Source organism: Paramormyrops kingsleyae, chromosome 12, assembly GCF_048594095.1.
Source record: "Paramormyrops kingsleyae isolate MSU_618 chromosome 12, PKINGS_0.4, whole genome shotgun sequence".
Taxonomy (NCBI): Eukaryota; Metazoa; Chordata; class Actinopteri; order Osteoglossiformes; family Mormyridae; genus Paramormyrops; species Paramormyrops kingsleyae.
In genome coordinates this window covers 8,543,486-8,557,496 of record NC_132808.1, presented here as the reverse complement: position 1 = coordinate 8,557,496, position 14,011 = coordinate 8,543,486, and positions in this window count along the sequence as shown.

The window sequence follows — 14,011 nt, the reverse complement described above, 5'->3', positions numbered from 1 at the left end:
TATCTGTTTTTTTAATGACTTAATCTGGGATTGAGACCAAGGGATTTATGCTTTATTATCCTAATAGTGATTAATTCCCTGCTTTAAACTACAAAAAGTTAAATTAGTACCTTTTGATCTCCTAGTGTAGGACACCCTGTTCGCTACAAGAAACGTCTGAATTATTTGCCCGTTTGTCAGAGCGCGAGTCCGTTGGCCGCAGCCTACTGAGACACTCCTCCTCATGTTAACTCTTTCCAGAAGCAATGACAGTCATATCAAAGCACAACTTCTCTGCGGTCAGTCTTGTTCCAATTATTCAGAGTCATCAGCCTAAGCTCGTCTGTGGGGACAACCAGACGGGAGAAAATCCAATTAGTGGGCACTGCAGTTCGTTTACATGAGTGAGGTGGGAACGTGTCGGGCCTTTGGGACTCGCTGATGTCACCCAAACAGCAGGGACCATTTCCTGTTATGTGTCCCCTTGTTCAGTTACTCTGGAGCACTAAAGATCTCCCCTGCCTTCAGTGTAAGAAAAGGCAATTAGACTGAGCACTAGTCGGTTATTATGAGAGTAATTAAGAGGAGAGTAATTAGTCAAAAAACCTAGGGTACAGCTACAGATTTTGGTCCCTATGAAAGCATAACATATTGGGGCCCCAACCCAGACCAATCCAATTATGTTCCAATTTTTTACGGCCCCTGTGTCTCTACGGCCCTTGGAATTGTCCTTACGGCACGCCCTTTATGGCGCCCCCTGCTGGAAGGACATACAGGATATTGTTATTAGTTTACATTTAAACATGTTTTTGACAAATTGAGGTTAAAAAGTTTGGATGTGTGTTTTTTTTTGTGTGGGATGGAATACTCTTCTGTAGTGAAGAAAATGTAGATTGGAATTGTCCTTGCTAGTTTAATCTAATTACTTATTAGTGAAAATATGTCAGAGAGTGTGTATCCAGAGTCACAAATAAATATTCATTTAAGTAATTATGATATGTTGACCGCCATATTGCACTCCTGGAATGGAATTGTATGTCACATTTTTAAGAAAGCCTCAAAACCATGCGTCATAGAAAGGGATGATAAATGCCTATAGTGAGGGTTTCAATGCAATGGCCACACATCTGTTTGAGACTGATCAACCAACTTTATGGTGAACACCATGAAACTAATAGCAGTGCCATCTGAGTTTAACATTAGTATGAACAGTCTGGAAAACAGCCAAGGAAATCAACGTTGTTCCTCTTAAATGAAAGCAGTTTAAATCTGCCTCCAAATACTAAAATAACAAGTTAATATACCATAACATGTACGAATGTCTGGCCTGCGTTTCACTGACCTTCTAAATGATTGCATAACATAATTGCATTGAAATACGATTCTATTTCTCCAACAGGAGAACAGGACAGTGTGGTGAATATGGCCGATTTGACACTAACACTGAGCTGACTCTGGAACTAAATGGTTCAGTATCAGATTCCGTAAGTTCAAATTTAGCGACGACACAAGGGGGCTTCAGCTGAAGGTGACGGTTACAACGACAATCTGATACACTGCATTTCTTAAATATTTTTAAGAAAAGGAATCCTTGAAAAATCAGAGGACCCAATAATATTATTAGACATAGCAGTACTTTTATATGATATTGATACTGAATGTGGCCTTGTGTTGCTTATTTGTTCAAATGCATGAAAAGAAAAGAAAAAGGAAAAGAAAAAAATGCTAAATTCTCAAAAATGCAAAAGTACAGATGTTACATATAGCAATTGTTTCTTTAGTTTCAAGCTGAATAATGGTTATATTTTTCCTTATATTTTTCAATCTATTATTAAACCTTTTAGCGTGTTCTGGGATAGCCTGGTATGGTCTTCTTGGCACAGCAGGTGAGATCGTTTGGCCATCGTGGCAACAGCTTCCCTTGTCGGACATGTACAATGAACAAGTACGGAGGAAGACCAGCATCAATATTGGTTGTTATGAAACTCTTTACAGAAAATATGCCCTTATGCCCTTTATAATCTCTCAATCAGATAAAAAAAAAAGTGATAACAGAGAATAAACAGACGTCTATGGCACTGAAATGAAAGCAGGAGGATAATATTTTTTCCAGAACCGCTCATTTTCAGACAGACGGGTTAAAGGGAAACTGATGCAGGATCCTATGTAGAAGCATTTAGTGCCAACATCATTTTAAAGAATTACAGCCACAACAGTTGGACACAATAAAGAAATCACATACTGTCTTTCAAAGAACATCTTACAGTTGTGCATTGTGGCAGATGTATTGTATATGCTGGAGAAACACAGTCAATGTGTATCTTTCAGCGTGGCTCATACCTGGCTGTAGGCTCCATTCCTGTCCCTGGCCCCGTTTCTCTGCAGTTTGCAAAGTTTTCCTTCTGCTCTTCTAAGTTCCCTCCAGCTTCGCCAGTTTCCTCCCGCACTCCAAAACGTTGTGGTTTAGGTGATTATCTACGACTGCCTTTCACTTCCGCGTGTGCGAACCGTGATGACCGGCATCCCGTCCAGGGCGTATCGTGGTTCTGGGGATTGACTGCTGGCTTTCAGTGGCCCAATATTGGATAAGTAATGATAGAAAATGGATGAAAGGGTATATTTTTAAGCACCCTGTGAAATCATATGTATCAATGAAAGGGTGCAAGGAATTAAGGAAGGTAAGGAGAGTGGTTTGGAACAAAATAAAACGTCGATGGTTAAAATCTGCTGTAGCCCTTTTCAGTCGGGATTGACAATAGAATAACTCGTACTTACATTAAATATTATTGCAGAAGGACTTATCCAATGGTGGTTTTACAAATAGGAACTTACATACTTATAGATGCATATAAACATGATGACTGAGGATGTGTTAGGGTATGCAAATCAGTTAATAGAATATGAGCTTAAGACAGAATGTAGATAATTGATGTGCAGGGACTGCATTCATGCTGGTAATTGGAATGAGTTGGAAAGGGTTCAGAAATGTGCAGTGAAGAAGAAGGTAAGCAGCTATGTACTGTGGTGCAGTGTTTGAGCGTCAAGTGGAAGGTAGGTAAATCACAATGTCTGGATCAGCAGCCTTCCAGGTGGCGTTCAGATTTGGTTTTTAATGCCCCATTCCTTCCACCAGTAGCGAGAGGCTGAAAAAGGTGACTGACGAAGTGGGAGGGGTCAGCAATGATCTTTCTGACTTGCCCCGTTGCTCTGGACTTGTGAAACTGAAGGGAGGTGACAGCTGTTGACCTTCTCCGTGGACCACACAGCTCATCAAAGCTTGCCCTTGACAGGGGTAGGTGCTGCCCCGTGTCTCACCGTGATGGTTGCCATGATTATAGATCCCGTAGTGGCTGAACTTCCTCAGATGGCAGAGAGTGTGGTATAAAAACCTAACAATATAATATGATAGGAACTGCACCAGAAAAAATACCCAGATGTTTAAAGGGGACACATTTGTTTACATAAGGAACAAAAAGTATATCGGATTGAAAACAACCAACTATGTCATGTACAAAAATGTTTCAAGTTACATTGGGGGGGGGGGGGGGGACAAAGGATAAAATTGATTGCATATAACTCAGATGATGAAGGGCTGCATCAGCTGACAAATCCTATACAAGCTGTCTATTGCAAAACATAAGTCTTTATTCCAACCATCTTCCTGTCCAGAGGAGGGCTGTTTGGGGTACGGGAGCCACTTCTGAGGAGGGAGCAGATCGGCCAGGGGGCACATGCATGCAGACACGCCAGGGCTCATTCAGAGACCATCCAGTTAACCTAAGTCTGTGTCTCTGGGTTGCCAGAGGATTCCCACAAAGCCCACGGGCAACGTACACACTAGCTGCTTCTTACTACATGTGTCAGTTTATCCGATTAGATTCTCCTTCAGCACAAATACTGGCTAATTCAGTACTAAAGCATGTACATTCTGATTTTAATCTTTTGGAACTAGCTCTGATTTTATTCAACCACTTATCTGGCTAAACTCCTATTCTTTAACTGAAAGCCAGCCTATTTTCTGGCAGATTTAAATAATAATAATAATAATAATAATAATTAATAATTAATCATTCATGATTTATATAGGGCAGTACTAAGAGCACTATAGTGTTTTTTGAAAACTTCAAAAACATTTCCCCCTTAGTTTAAGTGAATGCAGATGGTTGATCTATTCCCATAAGGAAGGAAGAAACAGTCATCACTATCTTTGCGTTTCTAAGCCCACCAAAAATGCAGAAGTTACAAATCAGGAGAATCAATGCATTAATACAAGAATATGTGCTTGTGTTTAACCTCGTGCCAGAAGTCTTCCGCACATTTCACATTGCATTTTGAGGGGACTTTTGTTGTTTTGCTTGAAATGGAATGTTATCTCTCATTAAAAGAACAAGTTGGTCAATCTACAATGAGATTGCACTCAAGATCAAATAATACTCATAACACATAAACATTATATGGGGTGTGCAAAATTATTCTGTGGTTTCTGATTTTGCCCAAATGCAGCCTTTTCATTTCACAGTCAAGAACAGCATTCATCACTTTGAGATAATGGGAAGTAATCCTGTAACCGCTGTGCAGTGCACTGTGATTCCTGCAGTGCATGTCAGCCTTACTGTGAATATCTAATGGGTGAGCACTGGACAGACAGACAGACAGATAGACAGACAGACAGACAGACAGAGAGATGGACAGACAGACGGACGGACAGACAGATGGACAGACAGACAGAGACAGACAGACGGATGGACGGACAGACAGACGGATCGACAGAGTAAAATGATAATCAAATCATCATAGAGCAGAGTGAGTAGCCTCCCTTCCCCAAATGAAGAGATGGCGAGTTCTTGATGAGCAGTTCTTTACTATATACTTTGCAATCAATCTATATTTATCCTCATGATTTGAATGTTACTATGTAAACCTACCTTTTTGAATCTTTCTCTGTATGGTGTGAAACTCATCTCTTACATGCCTTATGCTTAACCTTCTGATATATAGATCCAGCTGTAATTTTTCCTGCATATTCAGGTAGTTCTACCTTTACAGTATATAAGATAAAAAGTAACATGAAAGAATATATCGTTATTAATTTATAGTCTAATGCAAAATATTTCATTAATGAAAAATGCCTTCTATAAACTAGGATGGATCAAATCCATCTCTGAAAAAGCCATCCCTTGGCATGGAGACTGGGGACTAGAGGACAGCACCATTCAGCATCGGCATGGGCGAGGTTGACGGATGATGTGGATTATGAGCGGCAGAGCCACTGGACACAGACTGGCACAGAGCGCGAAGAGTGTCCGCGACTGAGAGCAAAACAGCTGATCTCCTGGGCTTCAGCCAGCCTCTCTATGGGCACTGACCAGTCTGCATGCCAGGCTGCAGAACCAGGCTGATCACTCACAGGAAGACAGACATAGAGCCTTCCGGAATGGGCAGGGCCAGCCCCCACAGCCCCCCTCAGCCCAGGCACTGTGAATGGCTTCCGTATCTCAGATTATTAACTAATATCAGTCCCTGTTTTTTTAAAGTAATTAAATGATGATTGAAGACCACCACCCTGCCCCTGCTGTCCTCATTCAGCACACACAGACAGTTTTCTGTTAACTTGTTTAATCGTTTGAGACATTTAAGGGCTTTTTTGAGGTTCTGTGGCCAGTCAGGATGGGCAGGTTTGCAGTGTGAGGAACAGTCAGCCTACTGTGCCGAGACTCTCAGGTCTCTCAGCAACGCTACGGAGTGACACCGGTGGCTTGTGAAAGGAAACCTCACGGCACAGGGCCTACTGCCCCCCCTCCCCCCCAAATTCCTACCAAAGCATGTTGGGAGCACACTGGGGGCAGAGGGACTCAGGAGCAACATCTATCAGAAGGAACACTTTCTTCAGTGGGGGGTGCAAGCAGTCGCAGTTTGACAAGAGAGCATCTAAATTTGAAGGTGGCTCTGGAATGTGCCTCATAAATGGGGTATGGCCATGGGCGTAAATCCCGGGGGGGACGGAGGGGACATGTCCCCCCCTATCCGAGGGTTGTCCCCCCAAAAAAAATTATTAAAAAAAAAAAAAATCGCACTAACTATTGTGAAAAATATATGTATGTATACCTAAAATAAAATAATTCTGTAAATAGAAAAAAAAACAAACGCAAAAAATGCATTTAGAAACAGTTGAGTTCCCCCTCCCCTTCCTCACAGTGGTTTGGCCAACTGCCTGCTTTCCCAGGTCATCTCACCTACTCTACACACACGAATCAGGTGTGTGGCTGCGGCTCAATTAATGTTGAGCTCCAGTAAGTAGGGTATTTTATTCACTTTAAATAAAGCGATTCTCTTTAATGTAGTTGATGCAGACTCATTCATAAATTAGTTGCGGCAAAAATGCTGATTACGGATGTAATTTTCCATGAATCTGCTATATTAGCGATTAAAATATTACTTATCTAGTTAACGTTAGCTTGTTTACAATAGCTTGTTGCATAGCGCACTGCAACTAACACGCCAAAGCCGTTTCCCATGCATTGTTTTATTTGTGACGACTTGGCATAATGTTAACTTAACATTAACGGCCACAATTAGCATATTGTTCAGCTGTGCATTTACTAAATGAGCACTGTGCTACGTCCGAACTGACCCCACTGTATTATTTTTGTATAATCAATATCTATTATGCATTTAAACAGTCATGTTTAAATTTTATTGTATGTTGATGGCTTGACTGTAAACAACATAACAAACAATGCAATAAATAGTTTTGAAGAAAAATCTGCTTTGTCATTGAACCTGAGAAAAACTTCGAAAATAACCATAATGACGCAGTCTCCATGTTACAATGATAATGATAGAAGCAAAGTTTTTCATTGTGGGGACATATCTTCATAAGTACAATTTGACTGTATTATTTGTGTCCCCGGCTTCAAAAATTGCTCATGAGAAATTTTATATTTATTGTCCCCCCCTACTGTTAAATGAAATTTACGCCCATGGGTATGGCCCATCCAAATGGGGGGGGGGGGGGGGGGGTATTAAAGTCACAGGTTTGTTTGCTTTTGAAAAACACATATTTTATCCAGGCTTTTATTAATAATGTTGTACTTTATTATTATTATTATTATTATTATTATTAGCAAGTCCGTTTTTGTCATTTGTCCTTCTTATTGATGCTCCAAAAGGTCAGGGCACAGGTGACCTTAACCCTTCAATCCACAGTGATAAGTAGCCAGACACAGCAGCAGACAAACTGATTTCTGCCAAGAGGAAAAGGGCTTTTTTCCCACTCATTGCCCTGTTTGTCATGCAGTGTGTGATTCTACATATTTCTGGGCAGATGGGGTATTTATGGCTAATGCAGATTCATCTGGGGTGTGGGATTTTCCCTGCAGCCTGAGCCAAACCCCCATCATCAAGCTGAGACACACACCCTCTGTACTGTGGAGCAGCACTTCAGAAACTATACTGCCCAGTCAATCCCATAATTCCATCCTTTTAATTCCCAGAGTTCCCTGTGTGTAGCACCAGGATCCCCCTTTCATGATCACTTAACCTTTGGCCATTATTAATCGCTATATTGATCTAATAATATAGTAAATATGTTTTATTGGTTACGGTGTAGCACTATGAGTCCTGTCTTTATAAACTTTGCTATCAGACTCACACATTGATCAGTCTTGTACAGATTAATGAATCGTTTTCAGCTATCCCATAATGGACTTTATTTCCCCATTGAGAATCTGATATGTAGACGTCATCTCCACAGGGCTTTGGAGTTTGACATTACTCCATTTTTGAAAAAGTAAACTTTAATCCCAACATTTGTTTTGAGATTGACAGAAGACAAATACTCATTATAGACATCCCCATCTGGGATGTGTATCCCAGCTACACATGTTGTGGGCTCTAATTCTATTTATTTAGTCTGATCTAAATATGGCTGATAAAGAAACATTCTCTTAATTAATCGGATGCACAAGGAAGACCAGATGAAATAATTGGTTCATGAGTTCTTTGGTTGTGATGATGTTTCCAAAATATTCAGACTCCACCGTTAATCTGACTAGACCATGTAGTCTAAAAGTATAAAGTCATGATTCCAAAGGCCTGCCAGGGATTGGCAATGAGCTCCCAGTGAATCACTGAATGAACTGGTCGTTCATTTTGTAACAACAGAAGTGACAAGGGTTCAGTTACAAGGTGCCTTATGGTTGAGTAGCCCTGCTACTGCCCTGAAGTCAGATTTAGCCCAGAACTGGCCAGAGTAGAACTGAGGATGGCAGAGATAAATGGCACTGATTAATACAAGCAGCAGACCGACTACATCAGTCTTTGAGACTCATTTTCTATCACATACTGTGGAAACTGAATCCTTACCGAGTCCCAGAACACCGTGGTATATGACCAACATAACATAGGAGCAGCCAGTAAACCTGCTCCTTCACTACGGCTCAATCAGCCTGTCACTCAACCTCTCTCACGTTTGGAGGAATTCCCAATCCCCATCAGGATTCATAATTCCACGCAGCCGGGAACCCATAAGCCACAAAACGCCCTTTGACCAACCAATTGACGTAACGCTACTGGGCGCTGTAATTTCCCTAAAAAGCCTGGGAATGACATCAGAACCATCGTCAGAGCTTTTCCCTTTAAATAACAGCTATCATTTTATTATATTCATCAACAGCACTGGGAGCCGTCCAGCAAACCGGAGCAACTGGAACTGACTGGAATACCAAACATGTGGCAACAGTTTAGAGGACGGGTTGAAACACAGCTATTTATAGGAAATACCCAGTGTTTTCACGCTCATCTCAAACATCAGTTACATCAAGTGGAGCCATCATTTTACTGTCAGCTTTGGCAGAGCTCTTCCTAAAACCAAGCAGCAATAAAGTTATAAACGGTACAAGTTTTGCCATTCATTCAAAGTTAGAAAAAGGTTCTGAAATCATTGTCAGTAAAATGTTACACTTAAAATGATTCTGAACTACTTCTCATTGTTTTTATAGGCTGAAGACGTTCAGATTTGTATGAGGAACAGTACAATGCACAGAGGTCAGAGTTTCCTGGTGTTTGTTTTGAAAGCTGCATTTCCTGATCTCTGTGAGCACTGACCACAGACACAGCTGCTGTTTTTTGTTACCATACTTATCAGAGCTTCCATAACTCTGTTTTTCACCCCGGGGGTGTCATTCTCTCCATCGACAGTCCACACTAATTTGTTTATTTTGTAGTTGTTTCAGTGCATTCGATTCCGGCAGCGAGACTGACACATTTCAACGCCGCCATTATACACGGAGGGACAACAGGACAGGCAAAAGTGGGAAACGGAACAACAGGCAGCTTGACGGGTAGAGAGGGCGCAAAGTCTACTTGACGGGGGATTGTTCGGGACATATGTAGCGGCAGACAGACAGGCCTGGGAGAGGGGGGAGAGATGGGGGGGGGGGGGGGCGTGAGGGTCAGCAAGACCCCTCCCCAAAATGCAGGTACGTGACGGCCGGGGATTGATGTCTGCAACAAGCTTGAGCCCAGCGGAGCAGAGGGTAGTAAATATCCTTTCATAACCAAGTGGTTCATTCACTTGAGTGAAAGCAAGACGGATGAGGTGGTGACCAGTGCTCCCAGTCCCTGCTCCACACCCCGACAACGTGGGCCGCTCGCCTTGTGGGGAAGGAAGTGATATTAGCATATCCAAGCCCCCCTGAAGCGGTCTCTCCTCCGTTGCCCCCCCCCAACCAGCTGGGCCTAGCATGCTGGTGATGGATGAGTCCGTGGGGCGGGGGGGGGGGCGTTAAGGAGATGAAGAGAGGCTTTCAGAGACGGACGGCATTTCTCCTCCCGCACGTCGTCTCCGTTGGCACCCGGGCCAGAGGAAGACGCGCAGATCGGCGTGTTTGTCTCAGCAACCTCTGACCCCGGCTCCATCCATTAGCCCCGAAGCAGAGCCGGGCGGGGGCCGGGGAGGTTCGGGGCTCCTCGTTTATCTTCATTACAAGAGCGGGGAGCGTGTGCGCGCTGTCCAGGCCCGACTGCCCCTTATTCAGCACGACCTTCCTGTCTTCTCCTACCTTCCACATCCTCCAGAGCCTTGTTTCCCAGCACTATCCATATTCCTCAGAAACTGGACCCCCCATAGATTTTCAGATTCTGCCAATACATACTGCTTGCTTTCTTTCTCCTAATTTCTGCTCCACAGCACACGGTCATTTTGTCCCAGGCACCCTGTACATGCGCTCGAGCAGCAACAACAACATTCATCTGACTGGCAGTGATTTCATTACAAGTCATTTGCACACTGATAGGTTTAACATAATAGAAATCCAGTGTAAGGCAATCAATAGAAAGTGGGTTAAACCAATGGACAAGACTAAAAGACTCTCTAACTATGGGTTTTAAAGCCTTATGCTCCCATTTTCCAACTGAAAAAAAAAAAACCTGTGAATGTGTATTTTATGAGTGAGTCACTCAGTAATGTCGGATTAGACGGACATTTTCAAAGTTGCCACACTGCTATTGTCAAAGACATCAGAAGTGCAGTGGTGTGACTGCCGGGTTGTTTTTGCAAAAATCACTCCCTGACATATCTGCTTTGGGCGGGAACAGTTGTTTCTGCTGGGGTCAGATCAGGGCTGTACAACAAACAAACATGAAGACTGCTGGTAGAATTCCCTGCATTAGTGCCATTAAGTGTCACAAGTGTAAAATGTGTTCAAATGCGTAAAATGTAGACTGCTTCAGACAAAACTATAGGCCAAAAGCAGCACTATGCAGATGCCTGGTTTTGGGTACTACTTCTTGGTGTGGCCAGGAGGTTAAGCCCATTTGATGGTGTGGATCCCACTGCCCCAGTTAAGTGACATCATCCTTTGAATAAGACATACAACTGAGGTCCTGACTCTGAGCATATAAAAGATCCCTGGGCATCTTTTGAATGAGCAGTAGTAGCCCGATGTCCCGGATAAATTGCCCACTGTGGCCCTATCAAATCTGGCCTCCTAGTCATCCCCGATATCTAACTGGTGAATCCTCTCCTGCCCCTTCACCGCCTTAGCTACTGTGTGGTGAGCGTACTGCTGCAGAATGGCTGCTGTCGCATCATCCGGGGGGGGGGGGGGGGGGGGCTACACAGGGGTGGCGGTTGAAGTGGCTCCCCATTGGTTCTGTGAAATTCTTGAAAAGTGCTAAATAAATGTACCATTCATTCTTTCTTTTTGTTTCTGTATAACTGGGCACTCTTACCATTTCTATGTCCAGCTGTTTTTAGTTTTTAAGAATGTCAAAAAATGATGATGAATGTCAAAACTGCCGAGCAGCATGTTGAAATCTGTGAGGATGGAAACGCTGAACCTGACTGCAGACGAGCAGCCCCACGCCGGCAGCCAGACACACACCCCGCGTAGCTTGCGATGATGCAGAAATAGCTAGAACCGATGCAAGCTATTTTTAATCTGCGCCTCGGATTACGAAACACAAAGAGTGTCTCTGCACGGAACGAGGCAGGTTTGCTCAGAAGCAGCTGCATTTACATAGTCATCTACAATCGACTGAGGCGTGACATCATGCAAATACATCAGGCATCACTGGTGCATGGCTCTCGGTCTTTCATGTGGCTCACCAGGGGCTAGTACATTTGATTTCTTTGGATGGGACAGTTCCTCACTGATATATTTTTACCTGCTTCCGTAAGTGACAAGGACGTAAGGACACAATCGAGCTTTTCATCGCTCATTAAAGCAGCTTCTTCTCTTCCTTTTTGTATTTCAGACTCAGCCACAATGCACGCTATTCTCTCTGTGTTCCTTGTGAACCAGGGTCATAGAAAACAAACCATCAAACTCTGGCGGCCTGTTCCGAGGTCTTGTCCCGATCACTATCGCACTCTATTCGCAAAAGAACTCTGGCCAATAAGCCAGCATGCACTAAACCTGATATTTTCTTGACTTGATCTGCAGCCCATTTAAACACTGCAGTAAACCAAGGTCCAGAAGGCAGGGGGCTCAGTATTCATTTAGCAAGTATTTTTAGTACGTATGCTTTTAAAAATGACAGAAGTCTTCGATCTTCACCAGCTGCGTTCAAGAACATTAATTTCATCGCTGATGCAGATTTTTGATAATAGTTTAGGAGACCTTATCTTAATTTGAGCCCCGTGTTTCATTCTGTACTGATATGATGCAGATTGTAATTTCCACTTCAAACTTTCAGGCCCATCTGGAAATCGCAGGGGTGGGATACCAGGCCTCATCTTTGTGGAGAGAGAACTAAAAAAATGAAGATGCATTGTTGTCTCCCATTACTACGCCTGGAGAAATTCTTCAAAGCCTGCAGAACACTGTACCTCCCGGTACTGGAATATCACCCGACTCGTTCATGCTTTCCTGTTGACAAGCTGGACACCAGAGTGGAGCAAACACACGTTTGGCAGGTTGCCGCCAACTTCAGCACATGGTGCACTGCCAGCATCTCACAAGTCCGTTTACAGACATCCGTAGAGGATACGTCACCCTTCGAGTAAAGCATTCCTGTGAAATGACAGACAGTAAACTAGCGAACAGTGTCCAGGTACTAATTTATTGTTTATATTTAGACACATAAAACTACACTACAAACTCCCTTAACCTCTAAACTTGCTGGAATCCATTCGTCTTAGATAAGCACTAATCCAAGTGGGGATGACAGAATCGATTGTGGGCAGGGTTGGGTTCCAGTCTAAGCTGTATGTGAAACCATAAAAAAAAAATCCTGTAAGAATGACAGGGCAGCGAAGTAACTTTATTGAAGAGCAGATTGGTGGCTTGGTGGGGGTACGTTGGCTGTATGCCTCTAGGGCTGTCAGTTTGCGAGGAGTTTGCATGGTCTGCCAAGGATTCCGCAGAATACTCTGCCGTCCTCACATAATCCACAATTACGCAGTTTAGGTTGAATTAGTGACTATTTATGTCCCAGATTGAGGACTAGAATCCCCTCCAGGGTGTCTCCTGCTCTTGTCTGGACATGGTCCAAGCTCATTGATACTCTATGTGGGACATATGATTTCAAAAAGAAGAAAAGAAAAAAAACTTCACATTTCTTTAACCAAGATTGCCAATGATTTGTAGAATGAAAGTCATCAGCCTGCCATTCTCCAAATAAATTTTTCGTTTGGGTGTGAATCTTCACACTTCTGGATTTTTCACCAACATCTACTAGAGGATGTAGGACTTAGAGATGCACAGCATGCGCCTGGACCCTCAGAACACTGGCACACAACGTTAGATACCGATTGTTTGCAGGATTTTTCTTACAAAACTGAGGATATGTTCCCTTGCTTGACCTTGCATGGATACACCAATGCAAATAGGTGATTAGAGCAGTTTACCAAGGCAAACATGCGAGATCTGTCAGCGCTTTAAATGTAGACCCTCAGGGTGACTGGATTAGACCCAAGGACTGAGTGGAGTGTCACAGTCTCTTCAGACCAATCCAGTGTGGACTGGGGGCGGGGCACTAGGCTCTGAGGCCACATCTACAGAAAGATTCATGTAGAGGTTCAGCACCAGTCAAAAGTTTGGACTCACCCACTACCAGAAAAATTAATTTGTACTATTCTCCACACTTTAGAGAGAAAAAAGATGTTAAAACTATGAAATGACATTTTGGAATTATGCACAGACCAAAAAAGTATTAAAAAAAAAAAAAAAAAAAAAAAAAACATTTTTTGGGGAGGGGAGTAACATTGAGGGTTAGGACTCAGAAGGTTGCTGGTTCAAATGGTCGACAAAGTGATGCCACCACTGGGCCCTTGTACAAGGCCATTAACCCCAATTAGTCATGGGACTGTCTGACCCTACTGTCTCCTCTATGCCAGGTTCATGAGGTGGCCTCCTGAGATACTTTTCCAGCTGTTCTGAAGGAGATTCCATATATATATGCTAAGCACTGATTGGCCGCTTTTCCTTCACTCTTCGGTTAAACTCCTACAAAACCATTTCTGCTGTGTTTAGATAGCCAGGTCACGTGACACGACACTATCACTCTCCTTGGAGTGTCCAAACTTTTG